This window comes from Papio anubis, chromosome 16, assembly GCF_008728515.1.
Source record: "Papio anubis isolate 15944 chromosome 16, Panubis1.0, whole genome shotgun sequence".
In the NCBI taxonomy this organism is placed as follows: domain Eukaryota; kingdom Metazoa; phylum Chordata; class Mammalia; order Primates; family Cercopithecidae; genus Papio; species Papio anubis.
In genome coordinates this window covers 85,094,814-85,113,265 of record NC_044991.1, presented here as the reverse complement: position 1 = coordinate 85,113,265, position 18,452 = coordinate 85,094,814, and positions in this window count along the sequence as shown.

The window sequence follows — 18,452 nt, the reverse complement described above, 5'->3', positions numbered from 1 at the left end:
ATCTGAACATCACTTACACTTCTATTAATGTTTACCTAAAAAATAAATAGAAATAAATTAAGCCCATGCTCCAGCCACTCACTCAGTTTATTTATGGCACAGCACCTCTGAGGTAGTCATCTGGGGCCCAATTTTCTGAGTCCAAAGCAAGTTACTTAAATTGTCTGAGACTTAGTTTTCTCATCTATGAAAAGAAGGTAATGATGACAATGTTGCCCTCCCAGGGTTGTTGATAAGATAACTGAAATCATACCTATGGAGAGACAGAGAGGAAGCTGAGACAGGGCTCATGCTCATACACAGCTTTCTAGAGTCAGCAGGGCACCTCCCACTCTCTAAGATCACCTTGTTAACAGGAGTTGTCTCTCTGGCTAAAATGTACACTCCGAGTGAGCAGGGGGCTCGGCAGTCTTGCTCCCATTGTGCCCAGTTCGGTGCTTACCACTGCAGGTGTTTAATAATTATTCATTAAATGGCTGAGCAGGGAGTCTGGGGACCCTTGAGGCAGAATCCCCCCAACCCCCCGCCAGCCCAGGAACAGGTGAGAAAAGGAAGCATCTCTGGTACAAGAACAGAAGGGGAGGGAAGGTCAGCATGGCCACAGGGAGCCATCTGGGCACGCACTTGCTTGTCCGTGCCTAGAATGGGCTGCTACTCAAACATCCAGCCCTCGTAACTTACCTAAGCCTTGGGGAGGAAGGGGAAAGAAAGGAAGAACACAATTGGAAAAGGCAACTCTTCCTCCTGTTCACCAGGCAGAGAGGGATATGTTCCCAGCTGGCCTGGGACTCTTGGCTCCAGGACCAGAATGAACCTTCAGAGTTGCTTCCCGCCTGGGTAAACTTGGCACATTTTTAAAGTTATGCCAGGACCACCAAAGATCAGGAAGAACGTTCCCTGAAGGCACCAAAGGGATGGTGAAGCCTCCTCACCAAGTTACGAGGCAGCCCTCAACCTCCTTTCCTTCTGGGGTCCCCAACTCGCAGCGAGCAGGACTGGAAGGCAACACTTCCTAAGGACTCCAGCCCAGCCCGAGGCAGGTGGCGGCCGCGGCACCAAGGCCCGGCCACTAAATTCTGCCCAAGAAGGCAGTCGGGGGATGATGAAAATGTGTCCCCACCTTTTCCAGGGAGCTCTGTCTGACAGGACGTCATAAAAAATCTTTTAATCTTTGTCACTGTGGGTAGGCGGGGAGGGCAAAAGTCTCAATGTTTTAAAGGGAAATTTTAATTAGTATGTAAATTCGACTTGCGGCATTAAAATGTCATTTGCTAAGTAAATGTTGCTGCACTCTAAGTTCAGGTATTTATTTGATCCTGTCCTGCCAAGGTGCCTTTGTGGGTTTCCTGAGTGTGTAATAACAGCATTTCAAAAACAAGATGAAATTCTCCCTCTGTTACAATGCACCCGGGTTACGGCTTCGCCGCCAGTGATGTGACTGGAATATTTTAAGGCAGCAGCCGCCGGCTCTGGCAGCCAAACTCCAGCCCCTCCTTTCTGCCTGTCTGAGATGGCCTCTCTGGAATCCCTGAATCCCGAGCCCCGAGCAGCCCCACCGGGGAGCCAGTCACCTGCAAAGGGAGTTGGACCTTTGAGTGACTGAGCATGGCACAGCCTCCAGAAAACCCACGTGGAGCACCTGCAGGAGAAAGGGCAGATCACCAGGGGCTGCATATTCCTTAATTCCAAGATACATGGTGATTTGATGACAGGGATCCAAAGCATAGGAGGTCACTGTCCAGCCCTTCCATGCGCTGGGATTTCCTCTCAGGTGTGATCAAGCACATTCCGCATGTTAATTAAACTTTACTAAACCATCCCAGTGTGCAAGTGTGCATGTGTGTGTACGTATGTGCACATGTGAGCGTGTGTTCATGTGTGCGTGCAGCCCCAGCTGCAGCTCAAAGCTGCCCACTCCCCCACAGTGGCACACCAGCTCTTAGCCATGTCTAGACAGCAAGTGTATCAGCTGCTGCCAGGTCTGAGCCGACTGTGTATGTGTGGATGTGTGTGTGTGCATATGCACTGTGGGCACATGTGTGTATGTGTGTGCATGTGTGTGTGCATTTGCATGTGGGCACATGTGTGAACATGTGTGCATGTGTGTGGCTATGCATGTGTGCACATGTGTATATGTATGTGTGTGGGTGTGCACATGAGTGTGCCTGTGCGTGTTGAGAGTAATTCTGCTAATTACCACACTCCCCAGATGTCCACATGCACAGATGGAGGCGAGGAGACATGACCCAACTGGTCTCCCTTCCCCGAAGCTTCCCCTGCTCCTGATCCCAGTTTCCCAACACAGTTCTTGGAGGAAGATGACTGGGAGGCACCTTCAGGATGTGGAGTGTCTCGACCGGAAGTACCCACAAGGGAGTTGGCTCTCACGCTGGTCCTGCCACTCCCCAGCTGAGACCTCCATCCTGAATCTCCAGCCTCCAATGCCAATCCCTGAGCCCCTCTTCTCCAACTCAGAAAATGGCACTATAGGCATCCAGGTGGCCAAGGCCCAAAGACAGGGCGTCCTCCGGGGCTTGCCTGAGGGCACCATCTGCTGTGGAGGAGAGAAGAGGCCAGGAAAAGAGCCGAATGGGCTGTTTCTGCGCCATTTATAGGTGTTAAGTCAACACTCCAAGACCTCCAGCCCCGTCTGACAAGTTATATTTGCCCAGCCTGCCAGAGTGCTAATCATCGCTGTAAAAACATCCCACCTTTGGCTACTGAATATTTATATTGTAAAATCCAAGTCGAATCACAACAAAGAGGCATCATTTCCCCCACACTTTTGTTACACTGGAAGAAGAAAGATGCTTGAATCAGAGGCCCAGGGGTTTAAACAGCTGTTTTCGTTTCATCATTGCTGCATTCATTGAAAAACACTGGCTGAGGACCTACTAGGTGCAGGCCCATGCTCAGCACTGGGATTGAGCAGCAAAAGACAGACAATTCTGCCAATTCAGAGCCCACGGTTTGGGAGGAAAGACAGAAGTCATATGGGAATTAGAATGGGAGGCATGCCACCTCCATAGGCCTGAGCTCATGGGGCAGAGGCTGGGTGGATGTGGACATATAAGGAGATCATTTGACCTCTCTGGGCCTCTGTATATTGGTGAGCCCTGGTGAGGATGAGCAATCCTCGCACCAAGGTCTGGCTCTGGTGTCCACGTGCTTTGCCCTCTCCATGTACCTCTGACGTCAGCAGCAGTGGCTGGCTCTCACTAGTTCAGACTCCACGTGCCCCACCCTGAGTGCATGGGCATCCTCTCTGCTTCAGAGCCTTCTCAGAAGCCAGGAGAGCCTTCTCTGCCACACCCAGGTGTGGTCCAGAAACATGAGCCAGTCAATCAATGGGGAAAGCCAGCCAACAGATTGATGCTGTAAAAACATCCCACATTTGGCTACTGAATATTTATATTGTGAAATCCAAGTAGAGTCACAATAAAGAGGCATCCTTTTCCCCACACTCCTCCTGTACTGGAAGAAGAAAGATACTTGAATCAGAGGCCCAGGAGCACACACCCTCTGCGTTCAGGTGGATAACTTCTGTTTGCTTCTCTAGGGTCCCAGGGAACTGAGCCCTCAGTGCCTTGGTAACACAGCCTTGCATTGCTGTCTCCTCCTTCCTTGTCTCAATGGGGATTCCCTGCTCCCTGGGGTCACTTCAGGCTCTGCTTTTTGTAGAACCCAGACAGCTCCTGACCCACCACTGGTGTCTCCTGGCAGTTGGTGCCATAGGCTACATGTCTGTGCCCCCCTAACACACACTTTCCTATGTAGAAGCCCTAACCCTTAACGTAAGGATACTTAGAGGTTGGGCCTTTGATTGGTATTTAGGTCATGAGCATGCAGTCTTCATGAACAGGATTACAAAAAGAGACACGAGAATTTGCTTTCTCTCTCTCTGCCATGTAAGGACAGCAAGAAGGTGTATCTGCCAATTAGGAATCCTCCAGTCCTCATCAGACACTAGATCTGATGGCATCTTGATCGTGGACTTCTCAGCCCCCAGACCTGTGAGTAATTAATATTTGTCATTTAAGCCACCCAGGCTAGGGTGTGTTTGTTATAGAAACTGAACTGACTAAGACATTTGGTAAAGAAAGAACCAAAATGGCAATGAGGAAGAACATTGTGTATCAAGGATATAAAACCAGTTCAGCAAAAAGAAACGGAGAGGAGCAGTGACAGGGGCTTATCTGACTGCAGTAGGATCAGTGCTGGGTCCAATTTTATTTGACATTTTCTTAAATCTCACTCCTCTCCTGTCATCATACAAGTTAGGAAACCTTAATAGTCCTCATTAGCCAGGCCACCCTCTAATTAAAGAGCCAGGGCAAGCTCTCTAATTCTGTTTCATTGTAGGTAAAATTGGGAATTCCAGTTCTGAAATCCTTTGATGCCTCTTTTCAGCTCAAGGTAGTGACCCCAACACATGCATTTAGGTCCCCATATCACCCCCATACCCCCAGTAATGTAACAATGTAGCAATATAGTAAAGATATCAATCAGCCATCCGCCAGCTCGGCTCCTGGGGCCACGAATGTGAGCATCCCAGCTGGAAAGGGAGTCTAGAGTCTAAAGACACATACTTTCCAACCACTGAGTCTGTCAATACAAGCCCTTGCTGCATTTGGTGCTCAGCAGAAGACACTGTAAGTAGCAGGCAGGTTCAGCTCAGTGTCTTCAAGGATCATGGTGACTCTACTTGATTTTTGCCTTTGGTGCCCATCTATAGAACTTAACAACTGGGCCATGTGCCCATACACACTTGGGCAAGGAACCCCATGGAGCCCAGCTCAGACCAGAGAGCATGAAGGGTATGAGGACAGCAGAATTTGGGGCAGTCACCTGTGGTGGAAGGTATGGGGCACCATTGTCCACACTGAACAGGGACCTCAGTGGGTGTCATATAGCCAGGCTGGGAGGGAGCATCTACCCTGATTCCAGCTCAGTTATTGGGGGATGGGAGGCAGGAAGTGAGTCCAAGCGGGACATCTTCAGAAATGTGGACGAGGGATGGAGGAAGTTTCTGTTGACCCACATCAGCACTGGGAAATTCCTGTCTCCAGTGGTTCCTCCAGGGAACAGGGAAGGGCTGGCTCAATGGCTGACCCCGTGGACTTTCTCCCCACCAACTGGCCCCTCCCTCCCACCTCTTCCCTGCTGGGAGAACCCACCTTCCCGGACTGAGACTGAAGCAGTCACTCTTTACAGCTGGGAGAAGCCCCATGACGCAGTCTCATCCAAAGGGATGTGAGGGGGGTATGGCAGACTCCACCAGGTCCCTCTTACATTTATATGTCTCTATTGGTTTCCGAGTTAGTGTGGCCAGATAAAATACAGGATGCACAGTTTAATTTGAATTTCAGAGAAACAGTGAATACTTTTTTAGTATAAGTATGTCACAAATATTGTATGGGACATACTTATGCTAAAAATGACTTGTTAATGATTTTAAATTCAAATTTAACAAGAATACTATATGATAAACTTGCTACATTTGACAACTCTTTTTGAATGCTTTTGACCTTTACCTGCAATTACCTTCCCGTGAGCTAGAAGTGTCTGGGAGTTTATAATCCCTCGGATGGCCCTTGGTCAATGACTAAGGAGTGCAGGAGTTTGGGCCCCAGAAAGTGGCACAGGTTCCAAAGCATGATTCACACTGCAGAGGTCCCGCAGGATCAGGCTGAGCTGACTCTGCCTGGAATCCTGTACTTGATTCCCTTCTTCCCCTCCGTCATAGGAGCACCTTCTTAATAATTCTGCAAGGAGCCCTCATCTCTGGATTCTCCTGGAGGAACTGACCTAAGACAGGGAGCTTCTGTGAAAAAATATTTTCCCTGACAAAAGGAAGGAGTCTTTGTGAGCAATCCATCCCTGCAGTCTTGCTCACACACTTTGTCAGGAGGAGGGATGTGTGGGTCCTGGCAGCCATCTCATGGTCATGACCAAGGGCATCACTGTCCCCGAGGGGACAGCAGGGAAGGAATGGAAGGCCCTGCATCCTTAATCAAGCTGCTGATCCCTGGGCCCATCCTGGAAGCACCCAGCTTCAGGTGTCTTCTGAAGGGAGAATAATAATCTCCTGTTACTTAGTCCAATTTCATCATATGTTCTGTTACTTGCTGCCAAAAGCAGCCCCAGCTGACTCCACTGGAATGTGGTGGCATCAAGCTCCAAGTCCAGGAGGACACAGGGTATACCTGGGTGCACTGAGCTGCAGACTCATGACAAGGGTGATGGACCCAGCCAGCCCCATCAGCACAGAGGGTTCTACTTGGCATAAGAATGTGATGCCCTGCCTCAGGCTGATGTTGCTTTCATCACTCCCAGACGCAACCAGACCTTCAGTCTGACCAAGTAAAGGCAAAATACATCAAAACACCAACCCCTTCCCGTCAAATTTGGTCCGGAAAGCTCTGAAAGTTTACCATGAATGCAGCTCCTTTCTGAAAACTGGACAACTATAGACAGTATCCCTACTCCCTTCCTCCCCATCTGTCAGGATGAGCAAACAGAGAAAAAAATAGCCAGTTATACAACAAAACCCAGAAGTTCACAAGACAGGAACTGATCTGAGAACAGGAGAGAATATAGCTTGATGAAACAGGCTTGCTGCAAGAAACAGGAGAAAATGTTAGGAAAAAACCTTTCATTGTAATTCCCGTAAGATTCTCAACATAATCAGGCCTATGAAAGGAGAGTAACGCTATGGACTCAATTTTGCCCCCTCCCCAAAATTCCTATGGTGAAGCTCAGCACAATGGTGTTTGAAGGCAGGGCCTTTGGAAGGTGATTGGGGTTGGATTAGGTCATCAGAATGGAGCCCTTGTGATGGGATTAGTGTCCTTACCAAAGGAGGAAGAGAGAGCTCTCCACACGCGTGCTCCCGGGAAAGCATACAGTGAGAAGGCAGCCATCTGCAATCCAGGAAGAGGGCCCTCACCAGAACTCGACCAGACTAGTACCCTGAACTTGGACTTCCAGCCTCCAGAACTGTAAGAAAATACATTTTTGCTATTTAAGCCACCCAGTTCACAGTATTTTGTTATGGCATCCCAAGCAGACTAACAAGCAGGAAGTCTTGAAAATAAGATAGGCTGAAGTCCAGAAAGACTGTTTGGAGAAGGGAGACACAATTGTCAAGTGAGGAGAAAAGAAAACCTCAGAAAAGACAGTGAGCATCAAATTGACAACACACAGATGCTAACATCCTCAGTTTAAAAAGTAACTTGATACTGTTTCTAGAACTCATAGGGAAAGGAGAAAGGAATTAAAGTAATCAGATAAAGGCCGGGCACAGTGGCTCACACGTGTAATCTCAGCACTTTGGGAGGCCAAGATGGGTGAATCACTTGAGCCCAGGAGTTCAAGACAAGTCTGGGCAACACAGCGAAACACCATCTCTACAAAAAATACAAAAATTAGCTGGTGTGGTGGCATGCACCTGTAGTCCAAGCTACTTGGGCAGCTGAGGTGGAAGGATCACTTGAGTCCAGAGGATTGAGGCTACAGTGAGCTGTGATTGCACCACTGCACTCCAGTCTGAGCAACAGGGCAAAACTCTGTCAAAAGAAAAAAATCCAGAAAAAAGTGGGTAAAAGACATGAACTGGCAATTTAAGGATGAAAGATATACACATGCCAATATGCCTAAGAAGAAAGTTCAACCTTACCTATAATTAAAAATGTAAAATAAAACAACAGGACTTGTTGGTTTCTGAATATCAAATTTCAAAGCTAAGAGAAGAATGATACCCAGTGTTGAACAGAATGTGGGAAGCAGTCTCTCTCCTACACTAGTGATGGGGATAAATTGGTGCATTTCCACAAAGCAAGATGCATAACAAAGACTTTAGAATTTTGTGTAATTTTTGTCCCAGCAGTTTCACTTCTAAGAATATTTTCTTTGGGTGGGCATAAAGAGTTACCTGTACAAGTTTTTTTGTTTTTTGTTTTTTGTTTTTTTTTTCTTATGGGAATGTTAATAATAAAGAAAAAACAAAACAACCCAAATGTCCAATGCTCTGAGCTAGGTATCATTAACCCTATCTTATGCAAGAGGAAGCAGAGTGGGGAGAAAGTAAGCCACTTCCCTAGATCACATTGAACATAAGTGGGTGTCCAGGTTCAGCCCAGGCAGTCCCTCTGCCTGTGTTTGACCTCCACACCATCCCATCTCCCAGGGACACCATCTTGAAGGATGATAGCCACCAAAGGGGCCAGCACATCTGACCTCTCCTTCTGCAGTCCCAGAGAACAGAGAGGCTGGACCAAAATCAAATGCTGATTCTTGCTGGGCTGGGACATGAATATAGGTCATTAGGCCCTGAGCCAGGCCTCCTTATGGCTTTAGAAGCTTTTAGCTAAAAGTAACAAAAAACCCTAAATTTGTTGGTTTAAATTACAAGATGTTTATTATCTTACCTAATAAGAAATCTTGAGGACCTCTTCCAAGATTGGTTAAAAAGAAAGACTCAGCAGTGTCACCAGGGACCCAGGTTATTTCCCTCTTTCTTTGGGAGGTGTCTTTGCCCCAGGCCTTGGCTCCTCATGGCACTAAGATGGCTGCTTCTTGCCCATGCAACAGTGTCCAACAGAGGATGCCACAGTCTCTTCCTACGTGTCTTCTTTTAAGAAAAGAAAAGCTTCCTGGAAACCCCCAGGACACTTGCTTTCAAGTTCCATTGACCAGAATCACATCATGGGTCTACCCCTAAACCAACCGCTGGCAGTGGTTCTGAGACCCCAACTGGGATGGTGTTGGGCTCCACTAAAGCTCACAGTTAACTGAGAGGAAGGTAAACATCTGAAAAGAAGAGCAGAAAGAAGGAATGGAAGGGGGATGGAGGCCAATCTCAATTTATTTAACCCTTAATCTCTCTACCTTGGAGTGAGTGAGACAGGAGAAGTGAGGAGGGCCTGATGCTATGCCTTGCTTGCAACTGGAGCCATTGACCCTGCCCTTCCCATGGCCTTTGGTGCTAGAGCCAAGCATGACCCGGGAGTTGCTAGGAATTAGACGTGTCTTCCCCGACCCCCTCCACCCAATCTGCCGGCTGTGGTTTGAATATTTGTCCCCTCCAAAACTTATGTTGAAACTGAACCCCTATGCAGCCATATTGAAAGGTGGTGCCTCTAAGAGGTGATTGAGTCAGGCGGGCTCCACCCTCACGAATGAAGTAATCCACTCCTGGATTAATGGGTTAATGGGTTATTACGGGAATGGAACTGGTGGCTTCATAAGAAGAAGTAGAGGAACCCTAGCTAGGACACTCAACCCCCTCACCGTGGAATGCCCTGGGCCACCTTGGGAATCTGCAGAGAGCCCCCACCAGCAAAAAGGCCCTCAACAGATGTGGATCCCTTGACCTAAAACTTCTCAGCCTCCATAAGTGTAAGAAATAAGTTCCTTTCCTTCAGGTACTCTGTTATAAGCAACAGAAAACGGACTAAGACACTGGCCCTGTTGCTTTGGCCTTAGGGAAAGTAATTTCAAGAACAAAAGCTGGGGCATAAACTAGGCGATTGGAGAAAATCTCCTCTGGGTCAAGACCTCACAATTTGCTGCAAAACGCAGTTGGCCATCTCTCATTGCTTCATGGTGATGAAGACGTGGGAGGTGGGGGAATGACGTGGCATTTGAACGGGCACATTTCACATGGAATCTAGGACAGGAGGCTCCATTGAACAAGCACAGATCTTCACCCACAGATGGCCCAGTGCATGCCAATTGGCCTCCAGGCTCCTACATAGCCATCCGTGCCCTCCCATGCAGACCCATGAGGTGGTGCTGTGATTATCCCATTTTGCTGATGAGGAAACTGAGGCACAACGAGGCTGAAGTGAGTCTTTCCCAAGGTCAAGTGGCTGCGATTGAGGACAGAACTTCTTGAATGAATCCAGGGCTTTTTTGGAAACATCTGTGTTAAATAGAAAGCTGTCAAGGAGCTGAGAGGAATGCAGAATCCAGCCCACCTCCAGGCTCAGTCCCCGTTGTCCACAGGCTGTGCTGGAGAGCCAAGGGCTGAGACCAGAATACGGCCGGATAAAGGCTCACAGATGCGGTCAGTTCACTGTGGCATCCCCAGCACGGGGTCCCCTGCCTGGGACATAGTTGGTGCTCAGTTCACCTCTGCGGAGGCATGATGGCACATTCTTGAAGGGCTGTGCACAGTGAGGTGGCAGAGGGACAGCTGCATCCATCCCTACCTGGAAGGCCATGAGGGAGAGGCTGAGAAGTAGTCCTCCCTCAGCGAGTCTAGAGGGGCAGAGGAAGGGCAGGGGTGTGGATGCCGGTGTTTTAACCGGGAAGGGCTCTTTTAAAGATGAATGGAGACGAAAAGCGACCTGACTTTGTAAGCAATGTCGAAAGGGGCTATCACAGCGTCTGGTTCATCCACCAGGTGGGAGCTGCTGGGCCGTAGGGAGCATCCATCCGTGACCTATTGCTCTGGGTGAAGCAAGGAGAGCCTCACTTTTGTCCCTGTGCTTCCCTCCTAGACGGAGAGGCTGGTTCATGGGCCCACCCTAGGACCACCCCTCCTATTCTGACCAGCTCTGCAGCTGCAAAGGAAAGCCTGGCTTCTGCCTGTCTAGCCCACCCACGCACATGGTCTCCGCTAACCAATTCCACACTGTGTCCGGCGTTCCCAGCTCACCTGAGAGCAGAAAAAGGTGCTGGTCACTCCACTGTTCATGCCAGAGCCCAGGGTCCCTCCCGTCTGCCTCCCTACCCCTCTCATTTACCTCCTGCAAGGCGACCTCCAAATTCTCTACAGTATCTGTCCACACGAGTCCATTTCCCTGTCCCTGCCTGGTCTGGCCACTGTCTACCCATGGCCTCCCCGATCTCCCAGCTGTGGTCCTGCACCGTACAACCTGTGCTCCCCCAGCAGCCAGGAAGTTCCCAGCACAAAGCACGTCTGAGCCTGCTGTGCGCACTCCCACAGCCTCCCCAGCCCCTGCTGCTCTAGGATGAAGGGTAGCAGACTTCCACATCCACCCATGGCCCTGCACCAATGGGCTCTGCAGACGCCTTCACCTGGGATTTCCACGGGTCTCGCACTGGCTTATCATTCCTGCCTGGAGTCTCGACAGAGCACCCACTTTCTCCAGCCAACCAAGCCTTCCTGCCTGGCTGACTCCAGGGCCTGTGCAGGCTTTTATCCCTTTTAGGAGATCCCCAACCTTCCCAACCAGGCCAGACACCTGGATTCCTGCCTCCTCTTGCTGGAGTCTAAGATTCCTGAGGGCAGGAACCATATCTGCCTCTTCACTCCTGCACTGCTGGCATGGCCCTGAGTGTTGGTGTTTATAGCATCTATTTAACTGGTGTTAGTAGGCGCATAGGTATTGAGCGTTTATTTATGTGCTGGGCTCTTCTAAGTAATTTCCGTGTGTTTATTGTCTCATTGACTCTTTACAAGTCTGTGGAGGGCTATTTTTTATGCACATTTGACTGACAAGGAGACTGGGACAGAGAGGTTAACTTGCCAAGGATGCACAGCCAGGAGGCAGTGGATCGGGAATCACATCCAGGCAGATTGGCTCCAGAATCTATGCCCTTCAATCCCTCGGCTATACTGTTACCACAGTGAATGGGCAAATGAGTGAATGAATGAGGTCAAGGGATAATCCCATCAGGAGATGTGGGCAATGCCCAGCCTTGTCCTGGCTTCCTGAGTGAACTTGGGCAAGCTCCAGTGCTCCCTGGGCCTCAGTTTCTCCTCCAGGGTCTTCAGGCTCTTTCTGGGTTTCTGTCCTTTTCTGTTGTCCTTCCCTTGGGGACCACTCCTTTCTAGTCCAGGGCACCGGGGGGCGCTATTTCTAAATCCAGCCACCAACGCTAAGACCCCAACTAAGCGGATCGCTTGTTTTTCTGGCCTTTTATGATTTCAAAGTGCCATGACCCTTGGAAGCAGATGGTGCTAGGAACCAGTCCGAGCCTTGGGAGAGGGAGAAAGTGGGTGGGGGAGGTTGGAGCTCTGCCTCCCAGGCCGCTTGGATCCTCAGTTCAGTTTCACTGTCAAGTCCAGGCATGGCATGCTTGCTACACAGCCCAGAGAGAGACATAAAGTATTCATGGTTATCAATTCATCAGCCAACTGAAATGAAATGCCTTTCTGGAATGCATTTCGAATCTCCATCCTCCCAGCCCAGGGCCATGTATTCACTTGTCTGTAGACTGGTGTTGCCGCTCTTGCCTATTTTGATAGACTGGCTGAGAGCACTTCTGTGGATCAGAGGGTACCACGGAAAAGTGCGGGGTCCTAGTGAGAGCACCCACAGTGAGTGTGGTATGTGCCACACCAGGTCTCCTTTCATGCCCATGGTAAAATGCCACATAAAGTTAGCACCTTCTGAATGTTAGGTCACTAGTGGTAACAGGACAGTTCTCTGGGTGGCCTTGGAGACACCCAGTTTTCCACTCCTTCTTACTTGTCGTTCTCAAGAATAACTGTAGAATGCTCTAGGACTGCAATATCCTGAGAGAGGGAGGAACTGGCCAGAACAGCCCAGGCTCAGTTCCAGATTACCCCAGAAACGGGATGTCCTTCAGTGCTGTAGCTCAGTGGGTCGCATTTCCCCAGGGTGTAAAACCAAGGGCAGACTTTCTGGGTCCCTCTCCTGCAGAGCAAATGGGGCAAGCACAGTCAAGACTCCGTCTGCCCCAGGCAGCTTTCTGAGCCTTGGGGGTCTGGCTCACTATGAATCCCAGGCTCTGTGGCCCCTCCCTGCCCATCTGTGAGTTATAAACCTGCTTCCTAGAACTGGTTGCCTACCCATGTGTTCTGTGATACATGTATGTATCAAAATGTCACATATACCCAATAAATATATATCATTATTATGTATCAACAAAAAACTTTTAAAAAATAACAACAACAAGAAATCCCAACAAACTCATGGGTACTTAGCAGTCATATTTCACTACCCAAAAATAATAAAAATAAGATGACCCTAAATCCCTCTTCTTGTCTCCTTCCTTCCTCCCTCCCTCCCTCCTTCCTTCCTTCCTTCTTTCCTTCCTTCTTTCCTTCCTTCCTTCTTTCCTTCCTTCCTTCTTTCCTTCCTTCCTTCCTTCCTCCCTTCCTTCCTTCCTTCCTTCCTTCCTTCCTTCCTTCCTTCCTTCCTTCCTTCTTTCCTTCCTCTTCCTCTCTCTCCACCTTCCCTTGTCTATTTAACAAGTATCTCCTGAGCATCCCCTGTTTGGGAGAGAATGCATGGAAAGAAAGATAAGACATAGCCCAGCCTTTCAGGTGCTATCAGAGTCCAGGTTTTTAGTGGAGTTCACAGAGGAAAGGAGAACCAACAGCTCACACTTCAGCTTCTCCATTCTTCAGCTAATAATTCCAAGAATCCTCTGCCTCCCCATCTCCACAAGGTTCCAGGCCTTTGTAGAACTTGTCAGATAGCCTGGTTTTAAATTCTGAGTCTGCCGCTTATCATGGGCCTTGGGCAAGTTACATAAGCCACACCTCAGTTTCCCCATCTGTGAAATCGGGATATAAACCAAATCTTTCTCATAAAACTGGTATGGGATTAAATGAGACAATGCACAGTGAGCTCAGAATGAGCGACGACCATGTGTTGTTTCTTGGCTGTTTTGTTATTATCCTCTGTTCTCGTCTCTGTTATTCCCAGGCATCAGCGCTGAGCCCTGGGCCATCTCACCATGGCCATGCCTTAAGTCAGTGGCTCTCACCTGGGCTACCCTCTGGCATCATTCGGGAGATCTGCAGCTTCCCACCAATCACAGAACAATTCAGAAAGAATCCCTGGGTTTGAAGAATCAGGAATTTTAGTATTTCCAAGTGATTCCAACATTCAGCCAAGGTGAGAAGCCCTGGCTGAGTCTTCCAATCCTAACTGCCCAAGGAGAGAGCATGCTTCTAGATGACACATCTGGCAACAGTTCCGTCTTCCAATGGGTAGTGAAAACCAATGCAAGGAGCCACATGTTAGCGTCCTTCTCCACACCCATGGCCTCTCCCTCCCCAGACCTTGCTGCCCTCCTCTCTGCTTTGACCCTGGAGGCTGGTTGAAGTCCCTACTGAGGGACTGTGGCCAAAACCTCCTAAGTCAGTTTCACAAAAAAATCTAATTTCCTTCCCTTTTTTGAGAAGTGAGGCTAATTGGGGTCTGCATTCAGCAGACGCAATGCTGGTTTGGCTGTCCCTTAGCTGGGCACATCCCATTGGCAAATTCTGCCAGCCCCACCCTGGAGACACCAGCCTTGCAACCCCTTATAACCCAGAGCAGGCTTCAGTCCTGGCTGCGGGCCAGGCTCACGTTTGTTCATATTCAACTCAGGGCCTCCTCCATCCACTTTGTTGTACTTCCCAGGTGCCAGGTGCTGACTGTGTGGAGAGATTTCCATCTCACATCGCTCTCACACCAGCACTGCAGTGAGGGAGACGCCATTGTATACTCACTTCCCAGACAAGCTAACTCAGGTCCAGAGAGGTGGATAACCTCCCAGGACACACAGCCAACAAGTGGCAGAGTGAGACTCAAGCCAAGGCCATCTGATCCCAGCGACAGAGCCCTGAACCGTTTCCCCATTTAATCATTCCCAATATGCAAAGGCTAAATAGGGGGCGAATACAGGAGTCAATGAATAAGGTGAGGACTGGAATTCTCAACAGAAGCCCTGGAAAGAATGTGGGCATTTCCTGCCCCAAAGGGCGCCATGAATGCAGGTGGCATTGCCCAGGTGGAAATCCACTCAACCACTCAAGGGAACAAAGGGTTAAGGGGAAATGAATGCATGGCTTATTTCTCTTCCCCCATTCATCCTTGGGGCCACCATTGATCACAGGATCTTGTCCAATACATAATTTATACATGCACAAATATCAATAGGGTGTTCCAGATGGGACAAAATAGTTCCACAGTCTTCGAGTTCTAATAATTTCCTTATGTTGCATAAAAGTTTCAGTCTTGCCAGGCATGAGCCGCACCTCACGGGAGGCCGACAGCCCTTGAGCACTGGGTGAGCAAACGTGAGGGTTGGCTGGGAGACTCATTATTGTCTTGGGCTTTCAAGAACTTCCTTCAGATAATAACCTAGCAAGCCAGGGGAAAACTGCCAAATAAATTAGGAAGAGATGCCCAACAGGAGCCTTTTCAGATCCTTTTGAGAGCAGAAAACCAGCTCGCTTCCAAGAAGGTTACCTGTCCACGTATCCCTTGAATCGCCCTCGTTGTTCTGAGGGCCTCGGGAAAAGGCCCAGCGCTCCAGGAGCCAACGCTTTGAAGAAGAGACACAGTCACGTTCAAACCAATCTGACCTTGAAGGGCAGGATTCTTAGAGCCCAGCTGCTTGGCTGGGGTTTAAGAGAAGATTATTTCCAGAAAGAAATGAGGCAGCTCTTTCAGCCTCAGGCCTAAGGTGATTTTTTTTTCCTCCCTGGATGTTTTATGCAGTGAAATAAGACTGAGCCTTTATTTATGAAGCCCCTTTCCTGTAAGAGCTCTGTGCCTTGTTTGCCCTGGAAACACTCCCCAAGGGAGAAAGCTGTGAGGGAGGTACCCTGTCTCATAGGTGGAGGAAGGGGGCGGCCCTTGGCAGGCCAGTGGCTTACCCTGGTCACAAAGCCAGGCAGTCTCCAGGTGATAGTAATTGCATCTGTGTTTCTGGAACATTCTGGTACATTCATCGTTCCACTGGAGTGGGTTTTCCAAACCTCAGCACTGTGGATATTTGAGCCCAGTAATTTTCTGTTGTAGGGGGTTACCTGCTGCACTGCAGGGTCTTTAGCAGCTTCCCTGGCTTCTCCCCACTGAATGCCAGAAGCACCTCCCCTCCAAGTGATGACAACCGAAATGTCTCCAAATGTGTTGAGTGAGAACCACTGGCCTAGAGGGCAGGGCGGGCCTCTTGTTTGAAGACGACAGGACCTCGGGGTCCCTTGATCTGCAGAGGCCCCTTCACGTCTCAGTCGCATGTGTCCTTCATCAGTGAGGAGCACTCTAACTTCAATCCTTGCCCTGAGCCCAGCAGTCAAGGTCTAGCCTGCCGCCCAGCCCTGCTGCCCTCAGGCCTCTCTGAGATGGCCTTCTCTCTGTGCGTACTCCTGTCTGCCACCTCTCCTGCTTCCTGCACACCAGAAGGTGAGCTCCTGCAGGGCGGAAACCTTGCTCATGTGTTCACTGCACCATCCCCATCCAAAATAGCACCTGAAATGGTGGTGTTCAAAGGTGGCTTGTAGAAATAAGGAATGAATGAATAAGTGAATGGATGAATGAGAACATAGTCCTTGGATAAGCAGTGGATGAGGGCCTTGAAAAGGAAGCACCGATTTTCCCCAAGCTCCCAAGATTCCATCCAGCTGACATCGAATATCCACAGGTGCCTGTATGGCCCTGGGGGTCCTGGTGTTCATGCCAGGCGAACACTGACAACAGTGGGTCAGGACACATTGGCAAAGACAGGGGTGGCTGGCTTTCTGGCCCCTCCATGCACCCGGAGTCTGGCTCCCCCACCATTTCCACTGCAGTAAAGGAGGCTGCCCTGGCTACTTGCAGGACACCAGCACTTGGCCTTGTTCCAAGATAAGAGATGGCCAGGGGGGAAAAGAAACGCAGCCCCACTGGGCAGCTGAGGCGCTATGCAAATGTATTTAAAATAGCGATTCTCGCAGCTGCCAGCAGATTACTTTTCTATGCAGACTGGATGGCTTTAATAAAAAATGAGAACTTCCCCATCTGTTCTTTAAAGATAAGCCCTGTTCCCCGATTCAGTGAGCGACAAAGGCCCAGGGGCTTGGGAGATTGTGGGGTGGGTGGGGGGTGGTGGAGATTCAGGCCAGCGACGGAACCAATTAGCTCAGATCCCACAGCTCTTTGTGGGTGGTGGGACCAAGAGTGGAGGCCAAAGAGCAGGCCCCCAATAATAAAGATGTCATGTCATTTAGGTTCTGCCTCAGCCCCACTGCCCTCCCCGGGGCTACGGGCTAGCTTTTCTTACCTCTCAGTTGTCAGATGGAAGAGGAAGATTCTCCAAGAGCCAGGAAACCACTGGATTATGACTAGGTCCCAACAGTGATGGAGACGTGGCCTAGTAGACAGAGACCTCAGGTGAAGGCAGGTCACACTCACTCATGCATGGCAAGCCACGGAAGGTGTGACAATCAAGCCCGGGTGACATTGTGGCTTGAGAGGACACCCTAAATGCCTCCTATCATGTGAGATCTTTTAGCTCTATGACTGGGGGAGGAGTGGGGTGGATGCAAATTCTAGGGGGTCCAAACATTATACAATTTTTTTTTTTGAGATGGAGTTTCACTCTTGTCGCCTAGGCTGGAATGAAATGGCGCAGTCTTGGCTCACTGCAATCTCTGCCTCCCGGGTTCAAGTGATTCTCCTGCCTCAGCCTCCCAAGTAGCTGGGATTACAGGCACCCACCACCATGCCTGGCTAATTTTTGCATTTTTAGTAGAGATGGGGTTTTGCCATGTTGACCAGGGTGGTCTTGAACTCCTGACCTCAGGTGATCTGCCCCGCTCAGCCTCCCAAAGTGCTGGGATTACAGGCTTGAGCCACTGCACCTGGCCCCAAAGGCTGTACAATTTGAAAGGCTTCACTGAATAAATGAATACAAAATTATGAACACAAAATTGTTAGAGCCCTTCCCAGGGCCTCGGAAGAGGCTGTACAGGTGAGAGGTCCCAGATGTAAGATGCATCAACTGCATAATAAATATGTGTGCGAGAGAGAGAGAGAGAGAGAGAGAGAGAATGCAGCTGGTCTCTTTGCACCTGAGCTCTCTTGGGCGTGGGGTCCCAGACATGCCACGAAATAAGTCTGATTTACTAATGAGTGATAGTGCCGCCTCCAAACCCAGCTCCTGACCTGGCACCCTGGGCAAGGACTACTCCTCACCAATCACTTCCCAGAATTTCGTGATGCAGAAATCGGATTAGAAAGGCAGGAGGGAAGAGGGAAGGACTTGCCCAGAGAAGCCAAGTTTGTCTGTATAAAAATAACAAAGACTTGGTAGAAGGGAGGCCAGGAGGAAGAAGAAAACTTCACAGGCAGTAAGTTTGAGCTCCTGGAGAGCTTGCAGAAGGTGGACGTAGTTTTGATAAGTGATGTTGTTGGTTAGGAACTGCATCTCCTGGTGTTCTTTGAAAGACACAAGCAAATGTCCAAATACTTTTCTTTTTATTGACTTTTGATTGAGCAACAAATTTGACTAGTGAGATCAGCTGGGCAACACGGCACCCAGGTAAAGAGGGACCCGGCTTTTAATAGGGTTAACCTTTAATCTAAAGAAGGATTTTCTACCAGATGCATGCATGCATTGCGTGTGTGTGTGTGTGTGTGTGTGTGTGTGCTTGAATGCACATGCATGTGTGTGTACAAGCATGAAAAGTAAGATGTCAGGCCTCAAAGCTTGATAAGATACAGAGCACCACCTACGTATTTTCCCTTTGTGGTGTT